The 12,924-nt window shown below is 41.7% G+C and overlaps 1 protein-coding gene across 4 annotated transcripts in view; it reads right to left on the reverse strand.

The window, feature by feature from the left end:
• Positions 1–12,924, reverse strand: part of CPNE4 (copine 4) — a 225,567-nt gene that overhangs the window by 211,604 nt on the left and 1,039 nt on the right. The window lies entirely within an intron of this gene.

Consider the following 12,924-nt stretch of genomic DNA (forward strand, 5'->3'; position numbering starts at 1 on the left):
TTCTCATCTACCCAACTCAGTGCTGTTTGGTGCTTTGTGAGCATTTTTTATGATGGAAAAAACCCCAGTAAAGTCACAAAATTGGGCTCTGCAAATGCTGTAATTCTGTAATAACAAACCCCTAGTGAAAAAACATACTAGAAAATAGTGTTTCCCATCCCACTTTCCATTTTCAAAGTATCCCAGACACATTAAATCCTTAAACCCCACACCCTACAAGAAAGAATTAATGAAGAAAATGCTCTTAATATTTTGCCTAATGTTTCTTCTTCATGAGCTGTCACGAAAAATGCTTCAAAATGTTTCCTTGAGATTGATTTGATTTTAAGCATCTTTGCTTCTTACTTGCAATAGGGAAATGTTCCAGTCATCTCCTTTCTGAAAAGTCACCAAATCAGTGGTCTGAGACCCCACAGCCTTCCTTTGTGTTCTCTTAAAATGTGGATGGTGACTAGCACAGCACAGAGAGAGGGCCAAGTGACAGCTGGAGGAACCTACACTGCTATCTCATGCTCAAAGTTTATTTAATCTTCTCTATTTAAAGTCCGAGTGCATCTCTGAAAACATACATGGATGCTTGCAAGCATCAAATATGATTTAGCAAACTATTTAAAACAGGTATGGCCAGCCTTCCTTATTACTAGAACCTCACACCAGCATCGTCACACAGCTCCAAGCATTGACCCACACCACTTAAAGAGAAACCCCAGCAAAAGAGATCATTGAACAGGAAAGGGATGACATGAGCTCTCATGAATCACGTTCTTGTAACACAAGTGATTTCACCATGGGAGCTGTCACAAGGGGCCCTTTCAGATGTTCATCATCTACATAAGCCCAACTGCACGGGCAAGTAGGGATTAACAGACAATTCTAGAAGGACTTCCTGCAAAGTGCTCAGCAGCTCCATCCATCTCCACCCTTATCAACTAAAAAAGTTATCAACATCTTTGAGTTCCTCTGCTCCAAAGTTTCTGCTGCTCACACACCATTTCTTCTGCAGAGGAATCCTGGCAGCTCACTGTCCTTTGGTGGGTTACAAACTTTGGTGGGTTACAAACAAAGCAAACCAAATGTGACTGCTTCACTCTTTACAAGGCTCACAAGACATTTTACACTGACAGCCAATTACCTTTTCCACAGAGGTCATCTTCTTTGTTTTCCTCCTAACACATGGCTAATAAGAGCATTTAACACCCATCACTGGCTCATTCATAAGCTTTTAGCTACATACTAATTTTTCCTTCACTTCAACACAAGTGACATGACCTTCTACATTATTTTCCACCTGCAAGTCCACTGGGTGTTCTCCATCTGCTTACAGCATCCATAATCAATTTAAAACAAATAAACAACAACCAACCAAACAAAAAAAAAACCCAACACAAAATTCGGACTACAAAAATTCTTCATTAACAGAGCCAGGGATTGGTCACATGAGAGCCACTTTAGAGAAACCGAATTTGTGGTCTAATGTATATATCATCACTAAGCCAAGGAAACCACAATCAATAACAGGTTATGTTCAACTGAAGTTTCTTGGCAACAGCTGCATGAAAACATTAGTGTTTCTCTCTCCTTTGTTTTCCCATATCTTTCAGCAATCACTGGTCACTGCCACTTCTACAGAACTCGTGTGTTCTGCTGGAAACCTACACACTGTGAAAATTTCTGCCCTTATTTTGTCAGTGAATTTAAGGAGATCAGTTACACTGCAAGTCACTTGCTGCATCCATCTTTCCTAATTGTCTTGAACTGCAGGAGAAATGGACCATTTCAAATTGATCAAATCCTTAACATTCTCTCTTTGCTATTTCATTCAACCCCAACTTAGCCTCCAGTCACAGTTAAAAACAGCACTCTTTGAAAAAATTTGCATCAGACAATGGATGGTGTCATGGTTTGACACTGGCGCAATGCCAGCGCCCCCATGAAAATACACCTTCCCAAATAAATGCTGTGAGATGGTATGAGGAACAGAGCAGAGCAGGCCCAAGCTTAATAACAAAGGAAAAAAAAAACTTTATTAAACTACTACTACACAAGACACACAGACTAAATCCAGACTAAATCCTCCTCCTAATTTCCAAACACCCACCATGAAAACATCACCCGGGATTCCTGATCAAATTACCACCCTTCAGATAATCAATACTCAGTCTATCAAGGGAGAGAGAAGTCTCTCTTGCACCACAGACCCCCCAGGAAACACAGCTGCCACCCTGTGTTTCCCTGTCACACATGGCAACCGCCCGGAGAAAATCTGCCAGTGTGACACTCTCCTTTCCATGTCACAGTGCTCTCACCACCGTGCATGGACAGACTGCTCATAGGGCTCCTTTAAGGATGCTTTGCCACAGACCCAAAGAGACAACAGTTCAGCTTCTGGTCTTGGGACTACAGTCCCCCCCATTTTCCCCTGGGGCCAAGGGTCCAGGAACAGAGATCATCTTCTTTCTGAAGACAGAGGGCATCACCATTCTCTCCTCAGCTTTCCTCTGTTCTTGCCATTCCTGTGCTGTTAGAAGCTGAAGCAGGTCTCCTTGGGTCACCACTGCATCCCCCTAAAATGCAGTCTCTATTGCAGGAGATTTTGGTTCAGTCTATGGCTAACAAGAAAAGTCCAGCCAAAAGCTACTTCATCATCTCCTCCCACCTAAATATTTCTTCTTCTAACATCTCAGGTTCCGGACTGTCTCTCTTCCACTACAAATCGAGGAGGAGTAATATTTTACAAAGCCCTTATTTCCCAGAAAGGGTTAAAAGTTCAGACTCCCTGGACGGCTGAAATCTCTGCCCAGCATTCCCATCTCCCACGCTGGGCATCATCCCCCCCCTGTCTCCTTCTCCTCTGCTGGCAAATTTCCAGGTGCCGTCAGGCTCTCTGTCACTTTCCCTCTGTGGGGGGGGTGGACAAAGGCATCTCCGCTTCTCTCCACCCTTCCATCCGCAGGAGCTGGCTCGGTTCCAGACCTTCAGCCCCTCGGCCTACCTGGACAAGGCCGCGTGGCTTCCCCTCCCCCACCCAGCCCATGGCTGGGCAGGGGAGAGTCTGCACTCTCTGACAAGCGGAACCAAAGAGACAGTTCTGCTGGGAGTTCTTGCTTTTAAGCCCCTGTGTTCTCAGAGGCGTGTCCATACTTTCAGTGGTCACTCCAGGTGCCAATATCCAAACCTGACCACTGATTGGTTTGACCCAACTTCCTGGAAAAAAATTCACTTCCATGTCAAAGCATGACAGATGGTCACAGTGAAATGGATGCAACAGCTTGAAAGAATTATTCACCTGCTAATTGGGTAGCTAAGCATAACTATTCCATAATAAAACATCACCAAGACATAAGTGCACATAAGGAAATTAATTCTGGGTACTCACTTTCGAGAATTATTACGGACTAACTTCCCACAGTGAAAGGAATAGTAGGAAGGAAGGTAGTAAAATTCAAGTCATGCAAAACTCTGCTTTATGCACATTATCATCCTAAATTCCTACAGAATATCTTTATTTGACTTCACTTGTAAAAATCATGCTTCATCTTAAACTTACACAGTACAAACGGGGTTTGGACCTTCTTAATGCCATGTAGGTAGTGTTTATGAAAGAAAACTGTCAGGAACGTATTTATTCCAGTAAAAGAAGGACCGGCGTCATTTGATAGGACAGGAAAGCAAATCAATATATTAACATCATAAGTATCAAGGTGCAGAAATTAAAGATTTGTTTAAGGCAGGAAAAAAATATCTTCACAGTGAAACTAGTTTTTGTGAGCACCAGTTAAATATTGGTTCAAAGCAAATCCATATCCATTGCAGATTAGAATAGTTAATTTTTAAATCTCCTCCAGTCAACCCTTCTGAGAGTCACTGCTTGTCTTCAAGTACACTTCTTTTTGCAGTTAACTCCAAAAAGTTTAAAGGATGCTGCTTCAAAAGAGGTTTTAGAGAACTTCAAAACAAATTTATCTGATATTCTTGACTATTTTTAAACAAACCAACCAAATCAGTTTACTTAGGTGACAAATTCAACCCCTAATTAGGGAAACACCTGGAAAGAACACTGCTGTAAGAAATTTCAACTGGATACAAAAATTCCTGCAAATTTTTGTTTTGCTACAGCAGGAAGTAAAGATCATGGATGGGGAAAAGTCATTCCTCAGCATTACATCCTAGTGAAAAAGAGAATTTTAGTGTGCCTACAGTCTTGTCATCCAGTCAGTTGATTGCTTTGAAAAACAAAACTAGCAGAAACCATCCTGTAAAAACTTCTGCAACTTAACTGCTCTCAAATGAAACACTTCACAAAAAAAGCAACCAACCCACAACCAAAATAAAACAACAAATCACACAAATTCCCCCCACACCACACACAATCACCACCACACTCCAGTGCATAAAATAATCCTTAACAAAGCAGAAAGTCGAGGATGACTGATGTGCCAGTCACTTTGATAACATCTAATGAATGCTTATGCCACCATGCCTGAAGCTTTAAGTGGCATCTCTTCAGGGAAGCTACCACAGCATCTGTCCCTCCTCAAAGAGCAGTGGGAAGTCATTCACATCACACTTTACATATCTCCAGCAGCAAGAGGGGTGGGTGACATTTTTCCAAGGTGTCAAACTAGCACTTGATTAGCAAGTCATAGAAGCCACTTCAAGTAGTCAAATATCTAAATTGCAACAGCAAATAGATCAAAAAAGCACTAATAAATAGCCAGTTTACAAAATAGGACCATTACCATCTGCATAGTATCAGAGCTCTTAGTTCAAGGAAAAAACCAACAACAAAACAAACCCCATTATTTTAAGTTTGTTAATTCATGTGATTTTCTGTCAGAAACATGTTGGCTTCCTTCATGTACTGCATAGATATCAACAATTTAAGAAAGCTACGTCTCCAGTGTAGAAAGGATCAAACAAATCTGAAAGTCTACTTTCTGGAAGATTTCATAAAATATAAAGGGTGTGGCTGAAATACCATTTGTCCCCAAAACTGAATTAACTGTATCTGAAAACTTCACAGTAGACACTTTCTACTCTTCAAACTTTTAACTGAATGAAATCTCAATTATTTCAGAATTTTTTTCTGTTGCACTACTGTTCCAATGAGAAAGTTTTTCCCAGTGTTTGACCTGATTTTCTACTGTAAATAACAGAAGTTCCAAGTCAGTGAACTTACAAATACAAGAAAATATTTAGTTCCTTTCCCAATATTCTCTTCCTTTCCTGACATTCAAGACAGGAATAATTCTAGCACCAGTGAATGCAATATAAGTTTTGCTTTGCATTTTAAGAAAGTGAGAACTTTACTAGTTGTTTTTTCATTAAAACACACTTGTAATGTTTGATCCTTCTATCCCTTGTGAGATACTAAAAGTATCATCTAGTCTCTTCATAAAACTTGTTCTTATTTTTAACTTCTAATTTTACCTACTGCATATAACATAGCAGGCACATATCCTGATTCTCACCCTCAGTCCATCACTCCTTTACAACTCCTGTCAATATCTTGAGCTTCACCTCTATTTCCTCTTTTTGATAGCTTTCGTGGGTTTTTTTTTTAGAAGTATAGAATAACCTATATTGAAAAAGACCTTTAAGATCATTGAGTCCAACAGTTAGTCTAACACTACCAAGTCCACCACTAAACCACGGACTTTAGTGACACACCTATGAGTCTTTTAAATTCTTCCAGGAGTGGTGATGCCATCAGTTCCCTGGGCAGCCTATTCCAGAGCTTGACAACCTTTTCAGTGAAGAAATCTTTCCTAATATTTAACATAAACCTTTCCTGGCACAAAAAATAAGAGTTTTCCTGACCATAGGCAATCCACATCAGCACCACTTGTCTCTGTCTAGGATCAGGCAAAGAGCCAATTACAAACCACATTAGTGTCAAAAACACATACAATATCACACTGACAGGTAAAAGTCCAGCACAGAGGAGGCTTAAGTTACAAGGCTTCTCCTGACAACATCCAGTAATTCTGAAAGTAGTTCAAATAACCTTGCAGCTACTATTCACTGTGTGTCCCCCTAAGGGAATTGGCACAGCATAGCTCATACTGATTTCACACCTCAGCTTTGTGTGAATCCTCCTCCTAGGGGTTCAGCTATCTGTGATTCAAGGCCTAGTTTTGACATAGCAGAACTGTGTAACCTTGAATGAAACTAAGAAAACTGCCAGCTTGCAAGAAAGCTGTGCAACAATATTCAGACTAGAGCCATGATAGACAGGAATGGTAAATCTGCAGCTAGACATAAGATCCTTGAAAGATCCTAAGCTGTTAACAGTTCAAGGACTCAAAAAAAAAAAAAAAAAAAAAAAAAAAAAAAAAAGACACACAAAAGCTGTGGGAAAAAAACAGCAATACTGAAAATCAGTCCATCCAAGGCACAATAGAAGTGAACTTTCCCCAATACCAATGTCTGCCAGGCCAGCAATGGTGCCAGGCTGAGTGTGGCCACACCTGGAGAACTGTGTTCCTCAGTGAAAGAACAATATGGACATACTGGAGAGAGACCAGCAAAGGGCCACAAGGATAATGAAGGGATGAGAGCACCTCACATAAGAGGAAGGAGAACCAGGACTGTTCAGCCTTGAGAACAGAAGGCTCAGGGGGGAAATTACTAACATATACAAATAGTTGAAGAGAGGGCACACAGAGTTTGCAGCTGGCCTCTTTCCAGTCATGCCCAGTGACTAGACCAGATGTGATGGGCACAACATGAAACATGGTGGTTCTTTCTGAGGATCAGGAAACACTGTGAGGGTGACTGAGCACTGGCACAAGTTGCCCAGGGAAGTTGCAGTTTCCCTCCCTGGAGAAATTCAGAAACCACCTAGACACAGTTCTGGGTGACTGGCTCTAAGTGGCCATGCTTGAAAAAGGGAATTGGACCAAATGACTTCCAGAGGTGCCTTCCAACCTTGGCTGTCCTGTGAGGTTGTGAAGCAGCTGTCTTAGAATGGTATGTCAGTGCTTTGCCTGGCTGCTAGTCACCTACCACACTTCTCAGTCAGTAAATAAGAGTTTTAAAATTATGTGTATCTGTGCACAGCAAAGGGTGAACAAAGTGGCCAAAGGAACATTACTGGAAAATGCATTAACTTCTTCCCACGGGGGTGGTTAACAGGAGCTCCATCTAACACAATCCACACTGCCAACCAAATTCACTAAATAGTTTAAAAAATTCTATGGTTATGAATGCACTGATGAAAAGTACCTGATCATGTGAAGAAAAAGTGACTTTCTAACACAGTTCACCAATTTCTTCATTTCTGACTACTCTGCTGTCCTAACCCAATTTTTTCTTACAGAAGATAAGATTTTGATGGATAGGAAAAGGAAGGATTGATGCAGTCATTTTTCCTATAAGTTGCACATGATCTTTTAAGATATAAAAATCAAAACTAACAGAAATATTTATTTGGAATCTCTAGCGAAGTCAGCATGACTGCTTATGTCAAAAAGAGAAGCAAAATTAAAATTACAGATAGTCAGGCACCACTTAACTTAGATGAAAGGCCAAACAGACTCTTCCTAAAATCAGAGAAAATTACAGGTGCCTTAAAGGTTTCTGCTTGATCTTTTTTTTACTTGACTGTAGCCACCTCCAGCATATACTGTCATCCCCAACATAAAGAGCTGACATTGTATTTTATACATCTCCAAAATCACACACACAAAAAAAATTAAAATTAAGCTTTAGTGCAGCAATTTTTTTCAGTTTTTTCCATGCAAGTAAAGCTGGGCCTCAGCCCAAATCTTTAATGCAAGCTTAAAACCAAAATCTTTCTGTGAGTTTAAAAAGAACATCCCCAAGCAGTTACAAGCTGCCTGCAATCCCTCACAGAGGACTGGACCCTACTTAAAACATTCTGACAGGCAGGCTATTCAAATTTTCTATTTTCCCTTCACTAACTCTCCTCCCTCATCTACACACTCGCTCCAAATAAATAATTTCAAGGATTTTAACAGATTTTCTTTTCTTCCTCCTTTCTTTGATCACTATACAAAGATGAGCCTGCCTGGCCAAATGTCTGGCAAGATCCCCATGTCATTTTCTATCTTTTTCAGTGAACTCTAATGATCCCATAAAACTTGCACCATAAATTAAAAGCCAAATAAAAGCATCTGCTTTTATCAATGCATGATGTATCAAGGCACCATTTGCACCAGGAGTATACAAATGATGTGAAACTCTATCAACTCACAAATGCAATGGTAACAGCAGCAGCAATTAGTGTAAAACCAAATAAGAAACAGCTGACTGCATTACTTAGCACACTGTTAGCTGCAGGTTATTCATTTCTCCACATTTCTGAGGATTTTACTGGCAATGACTTCAAAGTGCCAGTCACAGTCCTCACATAATGGTACACTTATTACCTTGCTGCAGATATTGTACAAGATATTTTTAATTCAACAAGCCAGTTCTGCATTTTTCACAATACTCAGTTGATTTTGGCAGAGTTCTTTTAGATGGCAACTAACATTAGCAATCCTAGTCCTTCACATTACGCTGAGCCAGAGCAGCAAGCATTACTAAAGGCAACAGTCTTGCCAGAAGGCTCTAGACAACATAATGCAAAAGGAGAAACTTTCTCAAGGAAACAGTCAAAAAAGAGTCAGAAATTAATTCTGGGACTGCCCCTGTCCAAGCTGCAACCTACAGCCAAATTATTGGCTTTTTCCACCTTTGCCTTGTGAGAAGGGTGTCTTACCCTCTCCAGATGCACACCTTGCTGCCTGATGACTGACAATCCAAGCAACTTTTAGTGATCAGTTCACAGGAGGAAATTACAGAAGGCAGTAGATTAGAAAATCATGGATTAATTGCCCAAACAGTTCCCCAGCTCAGTCTTTTACACAAACTTTTCTTACCTAGGGCTCATCTGCTTTCCATTTGTCCCCTGTTCAAATAAAGGGAATCTTACTCAGTACTACTCCAGCTCTCTGTAACAGCCACTTACTTCCAGACTTTGCTGAGCCACTTTGCAGTCACTAGCAAATAAGGCTGTGGATATTCCCCCTGTGTCAATCACACAATATTGACAAGAAATGAGAAATCAAAGTCTCACAGCCGAGAATCACTACTTAGCCAGAAAAGGTTGGTCTAGCCAAGACTCGTCTTAGTGCCCCATCCCGAGGTGCTTCTTGCACAGCCTTCAGTCAGGCTACCAAAGAAGCTGGCAGACATTTCATTTCCAGCTTTGGAGAGCCAGGGCTGGCAGAGTAGGAAGGGTTAGTGGAAACAATAGGGCGGGGGGAGGACAGCAAGTTAAATTAGGAGAGGAATCTCCTTCTGCTCAGACCAGCTCCTATACATAGAGGCTCACAATGAAAGAAAGGGCTTTGATGTCGCAGGACACCAGAGTATGACCCACGTAAAGCTGCGATCGCTGCGAACGGGAGGGAGCGCAGGATGTGCCTCAACAGGGGAGCGGAACAAGTGGCTCGGGATGCGCGTCCCGCCCCACACACACTCCGGCATCCCGCGGGGAGGATGCCCCTCACCGGGGGAGCGGCCCGGGTGTCTCGGGATGCGCCGGGATCCCCGCGAGCTCCGCCGGTCCTCGGGCGCCCCCCGGCGGCTCCGCCCCGCCCGCCGGGACGGGAGCGCCGGGAGCGCACGAACCCGCTCCCGGACCCCCGGCCCCGCTCCCGGACCCCCGGCCCCGCTCCCCGCCCGCAGCGTCACCGCCGCCCGCGGAGGTCGCGGGTGGGTTAATGGGACCAAGACCGGGTCAGTACCGGGACTTCTATACTTAGCGCTAGTGCCGCGTATGGAATCAGTTAACAGGGACTGACACAGAAACGTCATTATTGGGCAAATCCCACCGTTTCCGCAGGCTGAGAGTGGAGCTTCCCAGGCAGTTTGCTTAGGCACACCCTTCACATAATCATTTTCTTTAAAAAATCAATGGAAATTGGGTTTTTACTGCACCAGCTTTTACTCAGCATTTGAGTATCAGAGAGAAAGGGAGAAGTACTGGTAAAAATTCCCAGTAAAGTGACTCACAATGTAACATTTCCATTCCTGTCTGTAGAATGTACAGTCCCAGTCCTGGTTAATTTTTACTGTCCGAATGGTAACCAAGCACCTGCCCTGAAATTCACTCCAAGCACTGCACTCAGCCACAGCCGACGCTAGAGGTTTAGTATTTCTGCACCCTCACAGCTGTGATTCAGCAAAGCATTCCAGCTTATTCACCAAAACACTTGGGCATGCACTTTAAGCATGCATGTGGCTCCCCTTATCTCTGTGTAACACTTTTTCTGGGCCACAAATGCCACTTTTAGACCTACCTTTCTCCGAGAATCCAGGCTGTTTGAGGATTGCACACCACTTGGAAGAAAAATGTGTCCCGAGTCAAAGCTAGATGGCAACTTCACAGCTGTGTAGCATTTGCAGCATAAAAGGGCAAGCAGGAGCAAATTAACACAACTTCATTTGCTTAAAGTCAGCAACTACAGCTGGCTGATTAATTGGAGACAACGTGAGGGTCTTTAGCGACTCAAATGTGAATATAAACTGAATAAAAACCTCTCTCTACCAACAACTAGCATCGTTGGCAACTGCACCAGCAAAGGACACTTCAGTTCCAAGGGCAGACAAAAGCAGAACTCCTCAGACCAGCTACTTTGCAGGTTTTGCTGTCAGGCATCTTGCAAAAAGACTGAAGATACTTATCCACCCTAAAGCTTTACACTGCAATTTTTAGGAGCAAAAATGGACTTACACTTTTGAGTCACAAATGCTTAAACCCCCAGTTGCCATTTTCACATCAGCCTTGGCATAGCTCTTTGTAGACATGTATCCTTCATCCTCCAGTCAGAACTTCCTGCTTACCGAAAGTCACCTTTCAGATGAGATTCACTACAGCGGTTGATATTAAATTTTAGATTGGATATTTATGTGAAGTGTTGCTGACTAATGGTTGCACAGGAACCATAATGCTGACCACTGGCTATCTCACATTCAAATTTCACCACTCTAACCATCCATTAACATGGTGTTGTTTTTGCATGGAGTCTAATAGAGGATTTTAAAACAATAAAATAATAGACCCAGGAAAAGGGAAGCTATGACAGCATGATAAACTACCAATGCCTACCAAATATCATGTGCACGCAAAGAGATAGAAAGGAATGTAATAGAAAAACACTTCAGAATGCTGTCAGCCAACCACTGAATGCAATACCTAGAAAGAGCAGTTCAAACAATCTATAGCAAACAAGGCAGACAAGCCAGATCGAACTGCCAGTCTAGACCTTTTTCAATCTGGCCTCAGTGTTTTGCTCTTTCAAACTCAGCAAGGCACTTAATCTCTTCATATCCACGACACTTTTTAGCCCACCTTGTGAAGGCAAATCAACAATTGTGATATATAAGTGATAGCTTATAGAAAAGTCTCCTTTAAACCAGCACTGAACATGGAACAGCACAATGTGCACCCCATTAGAGTCTCTGTGTACGGACAGCTCCAGGCTTTGGCACACTGCTAAGAAGATAGTTTTTCTGTTCAAGTTGCGAATATCCAATCTCTTGAGCAGAATTAGTCCACCATAATTCACCTTACTTCAGTGCTTCATACTGGGGTATGTTTAAACACCCTGATTTAGAAAAATCTCTGCCCAAAGATTATGAGATGGACAGTTAAGCATTATAGCTCAGCTGCATGCTGGCTACCAAGCTACACAAACTGATAATGCTCTTCATATGCATATTAAGGATCTCCTTTTGAATGTTATTAACAGCTTTCTTGAATACTTTTAACTTCAGTGATACACAATTTGTTTTCCATCATCCTAGCTCTGGAAAGCTGTTCATCACATGCCTGAGTTTTTTCCATAAACTTACCCTTAAAGATATTAGGTATCCAACCTCCAATTTAGCTTAGCAATACCAACACATGTATCTGCAGACACTGAATTTACATGCAAAAGATTCATACTGGATTGTGGTCTCAGTTTGGGAACACCAGTACTGAATACCAAAGCTAACAGAGTTACGCCGTTTCAGAAACATTCCCCGTTCTTTTAAATGGAAATGCAATTGTCCCAAACATAGCAAATACACTTGCTCCACTAAAGACTATTTTAAGGCTATTTGAAGCTTTCCAGTAATGTGCATTTGAACGGCACAGACCACAATATAATACCTTTTCCTTATTTGAATAGCTAGATCAATCAGACCTACATCACCTGAAATTTCAAGGAACCAAGAACAAACTTGAAAAGTGCCATCCCAAAGGAGTTTTTCTCATCTGAAAATAGTTACAACCCCAAAGAAAAATGTTGGGTTTTACTTGTTCCACCCTCCCCAAGTCTGGTCCTATGTTGCTGCTATTGAAGGTCAAGAAAGTTTCCATTTTATTCTACCTACTTTCCTGCCTTAAAAAAAAAAAAAAACAAAACAAAAAAAAAAAAAAAAAAAAAAAACAAAAAAAAAAAAAAAAAAAAAAAAAAAAAAAAAACCATAATTTCACAGAAACTCTTGCAGTTGCAGCAAGAAGAAAAGTTCCACAACCAAGTGACTGGATTCTGTAACTGCTTACTGTCAGGTATTTCGGCGGCATAGAAAAAACAGAACAGCAGTAACTGAATAGTCAGCTCACATGTGTGGAAATTGAAACCTCCAAGCTATTCTGGGAGCAATGCTCTGTTTTCTGTAACATTTCTGCATAATCACATCAGAAAGCATGCTCTTTGCTGGAGAGGCTATGATTACATGCATGTCTGTACACCTTCTGTTACAGCGGAGTCCCTGGTTATTAAATAGAGCATCTGAGGCTCAACTGCAACACAAGTGAAATAAAACACATTCAGGATGAAAGCAGTTAACCTGGCACTGCCAGCAAAACACATGGAGCATTTCTAAATTGCAATTGCTATCTCTCCAAAGGATGTCACCAGC

The sequence above is a fragment of the Vidua chalybeata genome, chromosome 1 (genome assembly GCF_026979565.1).
Source record: "Vidua chalybeata isolate OUT-0048 chromosome 1, bVidCha1 merged haplotype, whole genome shotgun sequence".
Taxonomy (NCBI): domain Eukaryota; kingdom Metazoa; phylum Chordata; class Aves; order Passeriformes; family Viduidae; genus Vidua; species Vidua chalybeata.